Raw genomic sequence first — 5,370 nt, 5'->3', positions numbered from 1 at the left:
AGTTCCGAAAGGCCGAAGCGAAGCTTGTAGCCTTTTTTTACTGGGACTATGGCGGCTTACGCCAGCCTGAACCACTTCATAAAACTGAGAACTATACAAAGTCCAATGAGTACACAGGGATTAAGATAAATAATGGAAGGAAAAAATTAAAATCTCCCAGATAGTGATACAGTAGAGTACTCCAATCCGTAAGGTGCCATTTATTAATTTCATGTGAATACCTGTTGGACCATGGTATCAATCATCAGCAATCTTGCTAGCAGTAATGTGCAATTCCTCAAAAACATCCCGGGAGACCTTGGAGTTTTTGCGCTTCCATATATTCCAGAGGACAATGATAACAACATTATAGAGTGAATCTTGTCGAAATAGTTTTTCCAAGAGATCTTTGACTGAATCAACATTGGGTGGATGAAAACTTTGAAGTTCAGACCAAACCAAAGCTAGGGAGGAGCAACTGATTAACATATGAGGAGTAGTCTCAGATTCATTCGAGGAAGGACAATGCCCGGACTGGCTTATGAGCACTATACAATCCCGCCATCCACTTTACCTATCAAGTTGAGTACAATCCTACTATCAGCTGCAATCGACACTGTATATCAGGAGTAATCAGCAGTCTACATATATCATTAGCACCATATGAAGCAATCAGCCACACACCCCAATTATCTCTCGTATGTTCTCACCACAGCATGGCCCAGCGCTGCCTCAGTAATATGATATACAAATCAGATCATAGTATACGCTCGTTCAGAAGAGTGGATAAAAATAATTTAACAAATTTCAATAACCTTAATTGAGATCATCTAGGTTCAGAACTATCTGATGTGAAATAAATCAAGATAAATTTCAGCAAGGAATAAAGTAAGCTGGTTGCAGCGCAAACATTGTTAGTTGTACATATATACATCAACAATGATAAGCATTAAGTTCCCTATTTAATAGTTCATACTATTCTGATCGGAGATTCAGAGTAGGTGGTGGTGCTGACCATGGGAGGAGGAACAGACGCCCTTAAGAAAAAGGTCAGTATTTTTTAATTATGATTTCGATTTTAGTGGTATTCAGACATTCACTTGATCCAAATACCTCTAATTACTCGAGAACATTCATCCTACTGGACTAAGATACTATAAACACAGAGAAACAATTATATTTAGGCACACTAATAGGAGGGCCTACTATCTAACAAAGTTCAATGAGTATAGATCAAGCTTTGCATAATCAGATAGAAAGAGTATAAGTGGTATAACTCTACTTGGTAGCCTACAATAAAATCTTGTGTGAAGTGGAGAAGAGAAACTAAAAGATGAGCTAAAAGACAAAGCCGCAATATAAATAGATTAATTAAGGTTAAGTAAAATCTAATCAGCACCATGATTCGACAACAAGAAATCAACGCTTGGGAGTATCACTCCTAAAAATGTTTTCCTCGCCCACATAAAAAAGACAAACATCACAGGGAATGAGGTCGGAACCTGGATAATATAAATGTGTTCAAAAATTAGTGAAGGGTGCATCTGATGCACTACAGGATTTCATAATCTATTAACTCTATGCTCCTTTATGTTGTCAAGATTTTAGACGATGTTCTTCCTAATGTAACAACTGACTTTGTAGAAAAAAACAATAACTCTATAAATTCAATAAATATTAGTCATGTTATTCCTATACTTCTATAGGTGACAAATTTCCAAACCAGCGACTGTTAAATCTGCCAAACCAAACATTGCATAATTTTCCAGACTGAATAAGAGGTAAGAGAGATATCCCTTTTGCACCTTGTCCACATTGCTGATGACGAAGGCATCCAGGTGGTGCTGATGAGCATGTTCTTCTCGAGCGACCCTGCAGCCACCTCACCTCAAGCGCCCCGCTACCTGCACCTCCTTCTCCGCGTCAGCATGGTGCCCATAGACCCGCCACATCCATATCCCAATATAAGAAAATCACCACCAACATCACACCTCTAGGAGAACTTTGCTGCATTTACAGGCCAATTGTCAGCTCTGGTTGCTGCTCTATTATCCTCCTCCTTGCAATTCTTCATAGACTAAAGAGCAAAAAAATATTCAAAGCAAACTATATCCAGGCAATGATTTTATATATCAAAGATTAATCTTAGCAAGAGTGTACTTATATATATATATCACTGATACTGCTTATGAGCAGCTAAAGATGGGCTAATGCTTGCACTGGAGACCTTAATATAAAAGAATAAAGGCCTTAATATGTGTAATCTGCATTAGAGTAAATAATTTTCTATGCTGAGTTTCCAAATCATCTCCATAATTGAAAACCTGGATGGCTTCAATTTTAAAAGGAATAGCCTACGACTATGAGATGCTAAGCATGCTTTGCATCTGACCGAACTTCTCTGAACCATATACTCATACTATAGCCAAAAAACCATTTGCACACGTATGTGATAAATTATGACATTTGTTGGCGAGGAAACGACATGAAAAGCTGCTGCTACAGACTGGGTTAAGTGAATAGAACAACAATACCAAATCGAAACAAAAAAAATTGTACTATCATTAAAAAGAATCCATTGTAGTACGCGGAGTTTTGGCTCCCGGGCTCATGTGCACCCATGCTTAGAAAAAAATTCAAAAAAATACTAGAAAATTTCAAAAAATTCCAAATTTTTTTGTAGTGGTAGATAATTTGACGCGTGAGGTGCGCCCCAAAAATCAACTCATTTGAGCATCTGAGCAGCTCTCGGCAAAAAAGACAAATCGGGTCTGAGCTGCTCAGATGTCCAAATGAGTTGAATTTTGGGGCGCACCTCACGCGTCAAATTATCTACAACCACAAAAAAAATTGGATTTTTTTTGAATTTTTTTAGTATTTTTTTTGATTTTTTTACTGAGCGGGAGCAGATGAGCCCGGGCTCCAGGATGGATTATCGTTGTAAGAGCTGCTACAGACCTTGAAGTACGGTAGCAGTATTCAAACACCAACATCGAGCACCTTCAGCGAGAGATCCGGATTAAAACACCAACATCGAGCACACATATATTTGATAGCTCCACTCCAAAAGTATGAAATTCCTCAAGTTGAATACCTATAAACAAAAGGTGAAATAAGGATCTCTTTTGGACATATCAACAAAAAGAGGAAAGGTTATGTTAGAGACCAATCGAAATCATCGAAAGTTCAGCACATCAGTCTTTCAGCAAATGTACATGCAAAGCAATTCTTTCTCGGAGTGAACTCCGAACTCTTCTGTCACACCGAGACGGTCTATACAGGTGCCGCCGCCGGCGGCGACGCCCTACCACAGAAGATCGTCTTCGAGTCTCGAGTTGCCGCACCCAACCCCAAGGACCTGCAGCACCACAACACCCAACATACGTGACGGCAAGGTGTCGTGCTTCGACGGCAGCGAGTCCCCGGCCGCGGCAGGGTGCCCCTTTGGTAGCAACGCAGCACCGTCGCCAGTGGGCATCCCGATGCCATGAAAAAGCAAAGAAGAAATGTAAAGTGAAACTGATGGAAAAATCACAAGAACAATAAGTAAGACATACCATGAAAAAGTTGAGGGCATACTTCTTGTCCATTCAATGTAGTTTTCTTCCCATTCACGCCAACCCATCTCTCTCTCAAGATTGGCTGATCAATAATGCACATAACCTAAATAAAAGAAAATTAGTCAATGGCAAGTATTATAGAACAAATATCTAACATACATGACGCAATTAGACAACATGTCCAGAAGAGACTTCAGTATATAAATGATATGCTGAAATTAAACAAAAAATATTTTACAGGTTGCATCAAATATGTCGCAGCAGTAGTTAGTTGTTGACAGTATCATTAAAATGAAGCTAAATCACTCGGTACATGTAACTATATATGATAGGCTGCTATCCAGTACAGTTTCCTTCAGGTAGTAGTGAAGAAAAATGGACAAAAAGAAGGAGAGCTGATATGAGAAAGAGAAAAATAGCATACCGGCATGAGCTATAATTCGAGTGCTAGTTCAACATACATAGACTCAATAGAGCAAATCGTTGTGCATGTTTCACGCATGTAAAAAAAAATTAGTTCAATTGAGAGAGTCACCAGAGTACTTTATATGGTCTTTCTGCACTTTTTCTTGTCGAAGTAATATAACTTGGTGGAGGAACTCAAGATTAGCCGATCCAGTTTACTTCAATATGCAGGGCACTCACACAAATAACTTTATGAAAGAAACTGTAGCTGCCATTATGGGATGCACATCTATACCTGTACAGCTGCACGAGCTCACCCTTGGCGGCGACTTGTATGACACGAAGCACATGTTCACAACGGAGTAGATGTATTGGTCACCAAGCGCAGGGGAGCACATGCACGAAATGTCTTCGAGTCGCGAGTTGCCGCACCCAACCCCAAGGACCTACAGCACAACAACATGCAACATAAGTGGCGGCGAGGTGCCGTGCTTCGACGGCAGCGAGTATGAGAAGCTCACCTTCCGACCAGTTACAAATCAGCTGGTGCTTCCACACAGCTGACGCCCGAGCTCTCCAAACAGAAGTATTCTTATTTGAATAAGGATGAGCATGAGCATGATCAAGAATATAACTGAATCAGATGGTGTTTCCAATATAACTGAATATAACAAGAATGAGCATGATCAATAGCAGATTGAAATGGCTAAACAGACAACCACCATCTTCCCGAATCAACGAAGACTACACGGCAGGGAACGAAGTGCTCATGGGACCAGCCAAAATTCACACCATCGGACATGGATGCCTCTACCGGCGGCGGATAGGACGAGAGGCTGGGTAGATTCGTCCCCGCGAAATTCCGCACAATCGTGGCTGGATCCTACGAGGTTGTCCTCGTTGCCGTCGGGTTCATCCACGTACATCACGGTAGAGGGAGGGGCGAGAAGGTGAGCATCTTCTCCTCGGCGTATGTAGAATAGCCTTTTTAGTTAACGACAAAGCTAAATACCTGCCGACTGGTCATTAGTGGCAGGCACGCACGACTCGCTCGATGCACGATCCACGTTCGACCTCCCGATAGATCACTAGCTACTTTATTTTTCAAGGAAAAAAATAAAGCACCCGATGGGAATCGTACCCAGGACACACAGGCTCCGCATGTTCCCTTCGACCAACAAGCTACAGCATCTTAGTTGTTCAAACTGGAAAACATAAGAACTTAACCTTTTATACCTCATAGCATCAAAATAAAAGTTGTGCTAATTCCAGAATTTTTTTGCTGGGAGCTAGAGTCAAACTCCAAAATCAAAGAATTGTGACGAGGGACATGAATTTTCTCGTCAAAAATTAGTGTGCCAACAGGATTCAATCCTTGTAACTTTTACAAGGTAACCCACTAGCCAACCACCTCACCTACGTTCCT

The 5,370-nt window shown here is 40.9% G+C and overlaps 1 long non-coding RNA gene across 1 annotated transcript; it reads right to left on the bottom strand.

Annotated features, from left to right (window-relative positions):
• Window positions 1-1,834: 1,834 nt before the first annotated feature.
• Window positions 1,835-3,638, bottom strand: LOC123094064 (uncharacterized). The gene is made up of 4 exons (XR_006445739.1): window positions 3,146-3,638; window positions 2,938-3,073; window positions 1,971-2,056; window positions 1,835-1,883 (listed from the first exon to the last, which is right to left on the bottom strand). It is a non-coding gene; the product is annotated as an uncharacterized lncRNA (long non-coding RNA).
• Window positions 3,639-5,370: the final 1,732 nt, after the last annotated feature.

The sequence above is a fragment of the Triticum aestivum genome, chromosome 4B (genome assembly GCF_018294505.1).
Source record: "Triticum aestivum cultivar Chinese Spring chromosome 4B, IWGSC CS RefSeq v2.1, whole genome shotgun sequence".
Taxonomy (NCBI): domain Eukaryota; kingdom Viridiplantae; phylum Streptophyta; class Magnoliopsida; order Poales; family Poaceae; genus Triticum; species Triticum aestivum.
Note: the sequence above shows the minus strand (reverse complement) of the source record. Positions and strands in the feature narration are given on the sequence as shown.